Here is a 13,477-nt window from a genome sequence, read left to right on the forward strand (position 1 = left end):
AAGTTAGAGCTACTTCTGACTTTCAGGCCCTGCTCCCACCTCTGAGTCTCTGCTTCACAGCTAGATGGCTTCCCCAGGCTTTCTCTTGCCCAGAAAGAGCATAGCCTTTTGCCTGGCTGAAATCAGGGCTGCCTGCAACAGGAAGTCCCAGGTAAGTGTCCAAGGTGGAATTTGAACCCAGGTCCTCTTGTGGAGTTTGAAGTACTAGGGAGTTATCCAGGACAACTACAGTTTTCCCTTCTTTACTGAGGGCACAAATTCTTCTTACCATCTAGCCATAGGAGACAAATCTGTTACTCTTTCCTCATTAACCTCATCCCATGGAGGAAGGGGCCTGGTCCTGTGCTTCCATTGGTATTAAGAACTCTCAGTTGAAACATTCCTTACCAATGCAGGTCAGCACTGGCTCTACAACTTGCAGTCTTAGAGAGCTTTGGAGGACACTGAGAGGTCAAGGGTCAGGGTCATCCACCTACTATGTGTCAGGTCTTCCTGGCTGTGGCATGCACGGCTTCTCTAACTCTGTCCTATGGCTTTGCTAACAGGTTGTTGATACTACAGTTCTCCTGAGGTCCTGCTTAGATGGGAAGTCCCTTTAGGATAGGGGTTGAGTCAAATCTTTGTTCCCCAAAGACCTAGGATAGCTCCAGAACCAGAGGGAAGTAGTTATATAATCATGGAGCTAGAAGGGTCCTTAGCAATCATTGACTCAAACTCCCTTTTATCAATGTGGAAACTGAGGGACAGAGGAAGAGACTTGAGTCAAAACAGGAGTTAGTATAAGGGGCAGGAGTCAGCCCCCAATCTAGTGCAACAGCCGGTGTCTGCAGCCAGGGGCAAGGGCAGAAGCCTGGACCTGGGGAGCAAAGAAATCTGACTTCTCTGGCCAGTAACCTAACTTTCTCTATGACCTTGGATAAGTCAGTTCCCTTGCCTGCTGCTGCATCTGTCAAATGGAATATTAATATCAATAATATACTTAATAACAATAATACTTAAAGCAATAATATTATTTAACAATTAATTAATATTATTAATAATGATATATGAACCCTTAGCTCGTCTCCTTCCTAGAGCTGTTGTAAAGGAGAGAATGGATGGGAAAATTTTGTAGTAAAGAGTTATAGACATAGAAGGAATAACTGTAGCAACTGAGACTCTGAGGATTATAGGATTTAAAGCTGGAAAGGACCTTAAAGACCATCTAGCCCAATCCCATCATTTCTACAGGATGAAACTAAGGCCCAGTGAAGGTAAATGACTTGTCCAAGGTCATACAGAAATAAGTAGCAAAGCCTATCTTAGAGCCCAGGTCTGCTGACTCCCAACCAGAGTTTTTTTCCCAGTCTAATATCTATTACTGACTTGCTTTGTGATCTTAGGTAAGTCTCTTCCCTTCTGTGGGCCTCAGTCTCCTCCTCTCTGCTGGTGTCTTCAGGTGCCCTCCAACTGTAAATAGAAAAGAAAATAAAAATCTGTAATCCAAAGTTATTTGGATCTCCATGGCTTTGTTTGTTTATCCATGAAAAAAGGGTCTGTGTGTTCCTACCTTTACGGTTTGAGGGCTGTAAAAATGGAAAGGCTGGAAGTGTTTAGTGAGAGTAAGTGTAGCATCATCATCATCTTCATCCTTATATGTGACAGTTTTCTCTAAAGACCTCTTCTGCTGCTTCACTGTGGGGTGGAAGAGCCTGGGCCCACAGTGGAATATGGGCTAGGATGGCCTTTACCAGGAGGGCTTTAGGTAGCAGCTGAGGAACTTGTGTGTGTGTGTGTGTTTGTGTGTGTGTGTCTCCTGTGTGTCCAGGGGCCCATCAGAAGGCTGGCCAATACAAGCCTTTTTTTTTTTTTAAACCATAGAAACCATCTACTAAGACATGCAGTACAAGTTAGCGAAAGGAACACCCATGCTCATGAAATCATGGATCCTGGAAGTATTAGAGGAAAAAGTAGATACTGTGTGCTGTTGCCTGAACTAGGAAAGAAGAATGGGGTTGAAGAGGGGCAAGGGAGAGAGAAAAAGGAGCAAGTTAACAAAAAAGGTAGATGGGGGTAATACAGTGACGGAGTTTGGCCCCAGAGAAGAGAGGAGAAAATGGATTTTCCTCTCTTCTTTGCAGAGGTAAGGGGCCTATGACTGTGGAATAGTGCATAAGCATAGACTCGGTGGACGTGGTGGTTAATTCTGTTGAAGTCCTGCTTTTTTTCATTCATTTTCTCCTGAATTCTTTGTTATTAGGGATGGTTTGCTGGGTAGGGAGGGAGAAGGATATAATTGGAAATCAATAAAATTTAAAAAAAATTTCAAAAGAGAATGTGTGAGAATGGGGTTGGAGGGTATGAGAAGGAATGGGACAGAAAGAACAAAAGAATGGGTTATCTAGAGAAAGAACAGAGCTAACGGGAGAGCAAAGAGGGGCTGTGCGAACAATGAAGAGAGCACAAGGGATGCTGGGGAGTGATAGAGAAAGAGAAAGGACAAGTGAGAAAAAGCAAGCAAGACTGCAACAGTGAGATCAGAGGAGAACAAGTGAACGTGGATAAGAGAATGAGGAAGGTAAAGATTGACGGAGAGAAGGAAGTAAAAGAGGGGTAAAAAAGGAGTAAGCATGAGGAGAGGAGGGGGGAGAGAGAAGGGAGGGGAGACAGAGAGGGAGATAAAGAAAAAACTCAAGCAGGAGGTAAGAGGGAATGAGAAAAGGAACAAGTTAGAGAAAGAAATTTAGAGGGAAAGAAATGTGAGAGAATGACTGAGAGAAAAAATGAGACAGACTCATTGAAAGAAAAATTGAGTGACAGAAAGGTGATAGTGGATGAGAGATTGATGAGAGGACCCCTAATCAGTTAATCCCCTTTTGATGAAATTACAAAAGGACTTAAATGACTACACTCTGTTAACCCTTTCCAAGGTATGAAGTTCTTCAACCAAACTTGATGGAATTAGGGGGCTAGACTTGGTCTTTAAGGAATAAGCTGAGTCAGGAGATGGTTCTGAGGATTGTGAGCTGTGTGATTTGGGAGCTGAGCTTCAGAGAGGAGCATCCCAGGTGCCCCAGGGAGGGCAGCATGAGGACACAATGAGAAGAGAGAAAAGATGTCCTGGGCGTGCAATGTTGGTGTGTAAGCTGCCTGAATGGCTACCTTGTGTACCTTTCTACTACTATTACTAGTACTAGCTAGCTAGCATTTATATAGCACTTTCAGGTTTTCAAAGCACTTGACAAGTATCTTATTTTATCCTCATAACAACCCTAGGAGGTCAGTGCTAATGTTACCCCCCCCCCCATTTTACAAATTTGACAAACTGACAAACTGGTCTAGACAGATGGTTAAGTAACTTGTCCAAGTTCACAGCTGGTATCTGGGACTGGATTTGAACTCAGGTCTTCCTGACCAGGTCTAGTGCTGGGTACTATGCCCCTTAGCGTCCAGATACCATCCATATAGTACTGGTGTACTATATGTGTATGCTCATTCTTTCCACTGATATTATGTGTAGCTGTGGGAGAGTGCACCCCAGATTTATAGGAATAACATTTTGTAGCTACTGTTCTTCTGATACCCTTTCAGTAAAAACCTTTGCTTTGAACTAGTTGTGTCAACAGGCTGACTACCAAAGGTAAACACACTCATAGGGGCTCATAACCTATAGTTTCAGGAGTTCAGATCTGGTGTATCTTGAACCTATCTATGAGTACAAGTTGGGGAGGTGGTAATACAGCTTGAGCTAAAGGAGCAAGTGAGAGCAAAAGTAAGAAAAGGAGTGATGGAGGGGAAGGGGAAACTGTATGTGAGGAAAAGAAAGGACTAGTTATCAAAAGGAGAGAGAGAGTGTGTGTTAATGCCTAAGTTAGAAAGAGCAAGCTAGAGAAAGCCCAAAAAGAAAGCAAAGAAAAAGAATGCGGAAAGAAAAAGAAGCAGAAGAAAAGAAAAGAGGAGGGGAGGAAGAAAGGGAGTTGGGAAATTGGATTAGGTTTTTGGGGTCGGAAGCTTCCAGCTGAGATCTGTGATTGTCATTAAGGAATCTCCTCTATGGGGCCCCAACCAGTGACCTCTGAGGGGAAGGGTGGGGGTGGGGTGGGGAGCTGTGTAGGATTGGTCCTTTAGGTAGGCCAGGGGGCAGGATCAGGTCTAGTTAATAAATGTTTTCTGAGCTGAGTAGCTGGAAAAGAGAACCTGTCAAAGGCTGATGCTTGGCATGGAAAAGGGAAAACTCATTGGAGCCGTTTATCAGCTCTTTCACAAAGAAGGATGGGAATGAGAACTGGACTGGTGAGCTCCCTGGTCAAGAAACTCCTACCAATGCAGCTTGGCACCTTGTGTTTGTGGTTGCAATTTAAGAGTTGTCTAGAGCACTGAAAGGTTAAGCAACTTGTCCAGGGTCATACGGTCATTATATATCATTGGCAGAACTTGAATCTGGTCTGCCGTGCTCCAGAAGGCCTCTTATCACACACGAGGTGGTCAATAAATGTTTGCTGAGTTGAATTGGGATATGATGATACTTGAGCTATGAGAAAAACAATTAGATTCACATTGCTTGGCCCCAGAAAACAATCAGGAGCAAGAATAGGTGGCATTTGTAACAAATCAGATTAAATCAGTTGGAAGGAACTGATATCGATCTATAGATATATAGATTTAACCTTATATAGATCTGTCCATCTATCTAGATTTATTTGTTTTTTTGGTGAGGCAGTTGCGGTTAAGTGACTTGCCCAGAGTCACACAGCTAGTGAGTGTTATGTGTCTGAGGCTGGATTTGAAGTCAGGTCCTACTGACTCCAGGGCTGGTGCTTGATCTATCTAGATTTAACCATTATACCTTATCTATAGATGTATAGATTTAACCATATGTGTGTGTGTGTGTGTGTGTTTACACACACATATGTATATGTATTTAACCTTAGTCCCTTATCTATTGGTATAGATCTATAGATATATGGATTTAACCCTATATAGAGCTATATGTAGAGATAAATGAATTTAACCTTAGTCCCTTATCAATTGATATAGACATATGGATTTAATCTCATATCTATCTAGATTTAACCTTGGCCCCTTATCTATTAATATATATGTATGTGTATGTATATATTATATGTATATATAAATGGATTTAACTTTATATAGAGCTATATAGAGATAAATGAATTTAACTTTAGTCCCTTATCTATAGATATATGGATTTAACCATATATATTTAACCTTAGTCCCTTATCAATATATATGTATGTGTATATATATATATCATATGTATATATAAACAGATTTAACCGTAGTCCCTTCTATAACTCTATATATGGATATCTCTATGTCTGTCTGTCTGTCGCTACAAGGAAGGACTGCCAACCCTTAGAGCTGTCCCCAGCGACATCTTCTAGTGGAGGCTGTACCCTTTCTGGGATTCTGTACAGGCGATTCCTGCCCAAATATGCACTGGAATACATGCCTTCTGAATTCCCTGCCAGCTTTGAGATACGCCAACTGCTTACCACCAACCAGAGTCTTCTAACCTGTACCCTTTCTCCTTCCAAGCCTGGACCCCAGTCCCTAAAGGGGGCCTCGCCTCTCCTCTAAGTTTCCCTACGGTTCTTGGGCCAGTCTGGACTGTTGCTCTGTGGGTGAGTATGGGTTCCCTAATGTGACTGTAATACCTCCACCCTTCAGGATTACCTCAGGAGCTGGGTTGAATCTCAGTTTACCAGAGTGGAGAGAGCCCCAGACTGGGAGCCAGGAGGCCTGGTGCTAGGCCTGAGCTTTCCAGGAACTCATTGTATGAACTTTCCCTCTGTGGGCCTCAGTTTCCTCACCTGCCACTTAAGAGGTATAACTCAAATGATCTCTAAACACCTTCCCTGCTATGATGTTCTGTGAAGGCCTGGCCAGCCTCAGATACTCCTAGACAATCTTTTCCTCCAGACCCAGGACCATCTCATCCCCCCTTGGTCCCCCATCCTTTGGTCCAGTGGCCAGAAGCAGGGGCCTGGCTAGTTCCTACCTGGGTTCCAGGGGTCCGGGTAGAGGGAGTGGAGGAGGCAGCAGTTTTGGCAGAAGCAGGGAGGGAGTGAGTGCAGGACTCAGCCCCAGCCGAGCCCAGTAGCCCCAAGGCCCAGCCTTACCCCGCCCCAGTCAGGCCCTGGCCATACAAGGCAGAAGAATGTGTGAGAAAGGAAGGGGGGGAGAGATAGGCAGATAGAGGGGTGGGGAAAGGGGCGGAACAGAGAGCAGGAAAGTACCAGGGGGAGTGAGGGAGAAAGTGAATCAGCCTTATATAGCCATAGGGATGGAGCTGGTCCTGAGCCTGGGAACATTAAAGGAGACAGAAAAGGCTAGGAACGCTTTAATATAAACAGGAAAGAGACCCTCAGAGACAGAGCTGGAGAGACAACTATGGAGACAGAAATTTAGAGAGAGAGAGAGAGAGAGAGAGAGAGAGAGAGAGAGAGAGAGAGAGATGGAGACAGACGGGGAGAGACGGGAACAAGGTCAGGGAAAGATCAATAAAACAAGTGAGAGAGATGGAGACAGAAATGCAGAGATCTAGTCAGTCACAAGTATTAAGTGCTTACTGTATACCAGGCTCTGTGCTAAGTACTGGAGATACAAAGAAAAGCAAATGTCTAGTAGAATGTAAGTTCCTTGTGGACTGGGACTGTTTCACTTTGGTCTTTCTAGACCCAGTCTTTAACATGTTCCCACATATCTAATCAAGTGATAAATAAATATTCCCACAAATCTAATCATTTGTTAAATAAACATCTCAGCCCTTTTCTCTACTCCCATAACCATCCCTTCAGCTCAGTCCCTCATTCACATGCAAGTCAAGACATTACCCTCATGAAGTCATTGGTCCTCTTAGGGAATAAAGGACAAACATCAACATCACCTCTAACATAGATTATCAGAATAACCTCCTCTTTGACCTCCCTGCCTCCAGCCTCTCCCCAATCCAGTCCAGGCCATGCCTGAAGTATACTCCCTCCTCCCCTCCACCTCATAGATCTGTTCTCTTCCTTTGGCCGGGGTGGGGAGCCTGCGGCCTCGAGGCCACATGTGGCCCTCTACGTCCTCAAGTGCAGTGATAAAAGGATTTGTTCCGTAGATCTTGGACTAGGTCAAAAGGCTGCAGCCTAGATCCAGACACTGGACTCCCTTGAGCTATGTGGAGTCTTTTCTGATTTTCTCTCCCCCTCCTTCCAGTTGCTAGTACCCTCTATCCCTGACTACTCTGCATTTATTCTCTTTATATTTATCATATATATTGTTGTGAGGATCCAATGAGATCATAATTGTAGAGCATTTAGTAATGTCTGGCACATAGTAAGTGTAAAGTATAAAGTAAATGTTAGTCGCTATTATTATTGTTATATGTACTTATGTCTATTAGAATGTAAATTCCATATGAAGAAGGATTTTGTGGCATTCCTTGCAGTTGTAATCCATCTCCCCCACCCCCAGCACATAGTAGGCACTTAATAACTACTTATTGGTTGATTTAAATAGTACCTTTTACACAGTAGGTGCTTAATTGCTATTTGTTGAATTGATGGCTTGTAGGGGATGTATTGTGGAGGAGGGGAATTCCTGCTCTGAGGCCCTTTCCGGATCTGAGATTCTGTGATTTTGAACCCAAAAAGAGATGCACATTGACAAAGTCCTAGGAGGGAGAAAGAGATGGGAACTGGGCCTTGAGACAGAGGTTCGAAGAGAGGGGACAGAGACAGAGAGGCAGGGGGATTAAGAGAATGGGGGCAGGGGTAATGGTGTGAGCTCTGAGGGAGACAATTTAAGAGGTGGGAACTGAGAGGGTCTTCAGCCAAACCTATTACTCTCTAGGACCTCTGGGGTCTTCCCAAGATCAATTCTGCCTTCAATCTTCATCCCCTCCCTTAACCCTCTAGTCTAGTCATTCAAATGAATTCAACTAAATTCTATTAAACAAACATTTATTAAGTACCTTCTGTGTGCCCGGCTGTGCAAGGGTAGTTAGGGAAACAGAGACAAAAAGAGTCTGCCCTCAGGAGGCTTTCCTTCTATTGGGGATGGGAGATATCAAATCCAGTGTCCAGGAGGGAGCCATTTGCAAGTTTTTGAGCTGGGAGGGGTGTGAGGGGTGATGTAGTTCTTATCTACTACAATATTTCTGGTAAGTGATTGTCAATTCTTTGTTTAAATATAGAATCCCATTCCACTTCTGGACAGATTAGAAAATTTTTCTCTACGTACAGCCATTGTCTGCCTCTGTGAAACCTTCTGCAAGTTGCTTCTCATTCTGTCCTGTGCATTGGAAAGATTATGTTGAAGTTATGTAGAAACTGGAGACAGGAACACCAGTTAGAGGATTGCAATAGTGATAGTGGAGAGATTTGCAGAATCAGAGTGATGTATAATGTATACGATGTTACACTCAGGACCTGAAAGACCTGGGTTTTCATCCCTTATTTGAGGAACTGTTTGTATTACTTATCTCTGGGGCCTCATTTTCTTTATCTGTAAAATGGGATAATAATATATGTAATACCTATCAACACAAGTATTGTTATGAGGCTCAGATGAGATAATGTGCCAACTTTAAAGTTTTATATTATTGTTTATTATTATTGCTAATACAGGAGAGTAAGATTTAGAACTGGACAGAATCTTGGAGATCATCTAATCAGAGCCCCCTTTTTGGGGGAGGGGTGAGGCACTTGGGATTAAGTGATTTACCCAGAGTCACACAGCTAGTGGGTGTTATGTGTCTGAGGTCACATTTGAACTCAGGTCCTCCTCATTCCAGAGCCGGTGCTCTATTCACTGCGCCACCTAGCTGCCCCAGATGCTTTCTTCTGTTCATCTTTTCAATGTTATGAGGGAAACAGCCTAGAACCTTTTTTTAAGTTAAAAATTTTTTTTTTTTTGCGAGGCAATTGGGGTTAAATGGCTTGCCCAGGGTCACACAGTGTCAAGTGTCTAGTCTGAGACCTAGAGCTCTTCTTTTTACAGATATAGAAACTGAGGCCCATAGAGGGAGTGTAACTTGCCTAAAGTCCCAGTAAGGAGGGATGGATGTGAGGGATATTGTGGAGGCACAATCTTGACCAGTGGTTTTCAAACTTTTTTGATCTCAGGATCCTTTTAAACTCTTAAAAACTGAGGACCCCTCCCAAAAGCTTTTGTTAAGTAATAGCCATTGATATTTACCATATTAGAAATTAAGATGTCTTAGTATTATTATGAGAATACTTTTGACCTCATGGATGCCCTGAAAGGGTCTGCGGTACTTCAGAACCACTGCTTTACGTCATAGGTCTGGAGCCGGAAACTCCTCGTTTCACAGATAAGGAAACTGAGGCCCAGGGAGCTTGTGACTTGCTCAGCATCATACAGGTAGCAAGTACTGTAGGCAGCAGAGCCAGGATCTTTCTTTCTACTATACCCCACTTCCTCTTTATACAGCTTGTCCACTGATTAATGAATGAATGAAAAAGCACTTATTAAGCGCTTACTATGTGCCAGGTACCTTATTAAATGGGATAAAAATACAAAAAGCAAGATAGTCCCTGCCTTTGAAGAGCTTATGTTCTAATAAGAGACTACTCACAAATAGGAGATTAATAGCGAGGAAGGGAGGGCAGCTAGGTGGCCTAGTGGATAGAATTCGGGCCCTCAGGCCCTCAAATCAAGAGGACCTGAGTTCAAATCCAACCTCAGACACTTACTAGCTATGTGACCCTGGGCAAATCATTTCACCCTATTTGCTTCAGTTTCCTCATCTGTAAAATGAACTGGAGAGGGAAATGGCAAACCACTCCAGTATTTTTGCCAAGAAAATCCCAAATGGGCTCATGGAAAGCCAGAAAGGATTGACCAATAACAAGCTGGGGAAGGAATATTTTGGTCTAGGTCAGAGGAGGGGACCTGCGGAATGGAGGCCACATATGGCCCTCTAGGTCCTCAAGTGCGGCCCTTGGACTGACTCAAACTTCACAGAACAAATCTCCTTAATAAAAGCACTTGTTCTGTAAAACTTGGACTTGGTCAAAAGGTCGTACCCAAGGATCTAGAGGGTTCCCCCTAGGTTCCCCACCCCTGAGCTAGGTCACTTCCTAGACTCTTGGAAGTCCACTGGAATGATGGTGGAGCCAATTGATTAACACAGATTAGATGGGGGTGGGAGGGAGAGCCAAAGGAGAGGGAAGAGGCAGAGATAACATCAAATTTTTGAGCTTTAGTGGAGAGAGCTCTGGCCTTGGAGTCAGGAGGACCTGAGTTCAAATGAGGCCTGAGACACTTGACACTTACTAGCTGTGTGACCCTGGGCAAGTCACTTAACCCTAATTGCCTAAGCAAAAAAAAAATTGTTTTTTGAGCTTAGGTGATTTCAAGGCTGGTTATGCCTTTAAAAAGAAATAGAGAAGGAAGAAGGACTCCAGGTTAGGGGCACAGAATGCCAATTTCCTTTTATATTGTGCCATAAGGATTTAGGGAAATAATAGAAACACTTAATGCTTATCTAGTACTTTGAGGCTTACAAAGTGCTTGACATACATGATTTCTTTCATAATAACTTTATGGTTGAGAGAGGGAAGATAATACATTTTAGGAGACAATGTTCTACAATTGAAAGAAAGGAGGATTTGAAGTCAGGGGACCAGTCTTCAAATCCCAGCTCTCCAGTCACTTAACCTGTGTTTTCTTTCAGTTGGGCAAGTTACTTAAACCTTTCTGGGCCTCAGTGTCTCATCTGTAAAATGAGGGTGCTGGGCTAGAGCAGGGGTTCTTAACTTGGGGTCCCTGAACTTATTTTAATAATAATTATATATATGTGTATGTATATATATATATGTATATATATTTGGGGGGGGGGCTAGGCATGGAGTTAAGTGACTTGCCCAGGGTCACACAGGTAGTTAAGTGTCAAGTGTTTGAGGCTGGATTTGAACTCAGGTCCTCCTGACTCCAAGGCCTGTGCTCTATCTACTGTACCACCTAGCTGCCCCCTAATAATACATTATTTCCCCAATTACTTATAAATAGTTTTTAACTGAACTTGTTTTTTTGTTTTTGTTTTCTGGAGGCAATTCAGCTTAAGTGACTTGCTCAGGGTCACACTGCTAGTAAGTGTCTGAGGCCAGATTTTAACTCAGGTCTTCTGACTCCAGGGCTGTTTGCTCTGTCTACTGGGAAACTGCCCCTGAATTTGTTTTTAAAAAGGATTTATGATTACTGTATTTCAATACAATGTATGTCTTTTATAATCCTGAGCGTTTTTATACCCTTAAAAACATTATTCTGAGGAGGGGTTCATAGATTTCACCAGGCTTTGAAAAGAGATCTAGGTAAGAACTCCTGGGCCAGGTGATCTTCCAACTCTAAATTAATGATTGATTACTCTATGATCATTTTACAGACAGGGAAACTGAGATTCAGAGATTTTAAAGTGATTTGTCCATGGTCACACAGCTAGCCAAAGTCAGAGGAAGGCCTGACTTCAGATTCAGCATTCTATCTCCCACTGTCCATTGTTTCTCAAAAAGAATAAAGATTTTTTTGGACATTCTGGGTTTAAGGTAACAGCAGGACAACACTTCCCCCCAAGTGGACATAACCAGCAGTGGAAGATCTAAGTCTGAAGTTCAGAAGGGCCAGAGATAACAGATTTGGGAATTATGACACCCTGCCGCCCCCACATTAAGAAGTCAGGAATGAGGGAAGAGGTTGGGATGGAGAGGTCAATTTAACTTTAAAATGCTGAAACAGGATCTAAGTTAATTGGTTAAAAAAAAAAACAACTCATGAAGAAGTGGAGGAGAAAGGCAGGAGGAGAATCACTAGCGGGGGGGGTTTTTTGGAACCAAGGGAGAGAGTTTCGGCAAAGAGAAGGGTAACCAGCAGTGCCTAAAGCTGCAGAGAGGTTAAGGATGATGGGAGCTAGAGAAAGGTCCTCTGGAATGGGTCATTGAGAAAGGTTGAGGAGTGAGTTTATGGTGAGAATATGGGGGAAGGAGCTGAGACTTCACTTCCTAGTAGTTCAGCAGTGCAGGGGGAAGAACTTTAGCTTGGCAAGTGCTGCATTTGCGGTTTCATGTACACTCCTGTTCTTCTATTCCACAGTGTATGTGGAAATACTCATTTTATTTGGTGTTTAAGTTCAGGTTAAAAAAAATAAAACTGAGAAAAATGTAAATAAAAAATAAAGATAGATTGAGGGGATGGCATGGTTAGAGGAAAGGATGAGGCCTTATCTGCATAGAGATGGTAGGTGAAGGCTTTGGTGAGAGCGAGAAAGAGACAGGAGAGGAGGAGAAGTAGATGATGATGAAGAAGCAGCAGCAGCCTTGGAGAGCTAGAACATACAGTGCTCTGGAAAAAGCCCCCATTTGAAGTCAGAAGACCTGGGTTTGAATCCTGCCTCTGACACTAACTTGCTGTGTGACCTTGGGCAAGTCCTTTCTCACTCACGTCTGTCTCAATTTTGGCATCTGAAAAATGGACAATAATAATAATAATTCTTGACTCTCTTTCCAAGGGTTGTCCTGAGACTCAAATGAGAGAATGTACACAGAGTATTTTGTAAACAATAAAGTGAGGTATAAACATGATTTATTATTAATTTAATGTAGATGGGGTTTGACAATGATAGGCAGCAGGTAGGGCTCCTCTCGCTTTCTGTCCCCCGTTCCTCCAAGATAACCTACAAGTCTCTTCCAGGCTCAGGCAAGACTAACTCTAGGAAGCCTATGGTCACACTCTTCCCCCCTCCCCCCTTCCAGAGTGACTTCTCTCTCCTCTGACTCCTAGACCTCTTAGCTCTGAGCCCCTCCTTTCTACCCTCGCTCTTCCGCAACCAAACATTGGGCCACTGAACACAGGCAGTCAAGATGGAGTGGGCTGGAGGCCAGACAGAGCCTCTGATAGCTCATGGGTCTCCCACGCTCGGAGGTCCCTCAACAACATGTGGTATGCCCTTCAGCAAGTCAATTTCCAGAGGCCTCCCTCGGGGAGGGGTACCCCCTTCTACCAGGCCCCCCTCTGTGGCCTTAAATGGAAGTTTGCTCCCAGTGCTTTCCCTGTGGCACCCCCTGGTGGGCACTGAAGAACACGGCAAACTACATTGGTTTATTTCAATTGAACCAACACTTAACATCACTCCCAAGGTGGAATGAATTTTGTGTGACTCCCTCAGTGCTAGGGGGAAATTCTGGACCATGGGCCACCTTCCTCTGGAACATCAAACAGCATTTGCTGAATTTAATTAGAGTTGTTTGACTGGAAATCACATTTAGCCACAGGCTGTTGGAGCTAGAAGGTGAGTTTTCTTTGGGACTGGAAGTATGATTTCAGTGATAGAGGGGACACTCTCTTTGAGACCCGATGTCAGTGCTGCCCCTCTGAGATTATCTCCTGTGTATTCTGGGTCTATTTACATATTTTCTACCCCGCTAGAATGTAAGTTCTCTCGGGGCAGGGATTGTTTTTTTACCTTTTGTAT

At 43.5% G+C, this 13,477-nt stretch overlaps 1 protein-coding gene across 2 annotated transcripts in view; it reads right to left on the reverse strand.

The window, feature by feature from the left end:
- MYL9 (myosin light chain 9) overlaps nucleotides 1–6,125 on the reverse strand; it is a 15,784-nt gene extending 9,659 nt beyond the window's left edge. The window contains exons 1-2 of one of the 2 annotated variants that reach the window (XM_027867158.1): nucleotides 6,002–6,124; nucleotides 1,366–1,449 (exon numbers count right to left, since the gene is read on the reverse strand). The gene's annotated coding sequence lies outside the window, so the exon portion shown is untranslated. Of the gene's footprint in view, nucleotides 1–1,365; nucleotides 1,450–6,001 lie in introns of both variants that reach the window. The other variant, XM_027867159.1, reaches the window with a different exon arrangement.
- Nucleotides 6,126–13,477: the final 7,352 nt, after the last annotated feature.

This window comes from Vombatus ursinus, unplaced genomic scaffold (assembly GCF_900497805.2).
Source record: "Vombatus ursinus unplaced genomic scaffold, bare-nosed wombat genome assembly UNPS02014785.1, whole genome shotgun sequence".
NCBI lineage: Eukaryota > Metazoa > Chordata > Mammalia > Diprotodontia > Vombatidae > Vombatus > Vombatus ursinus.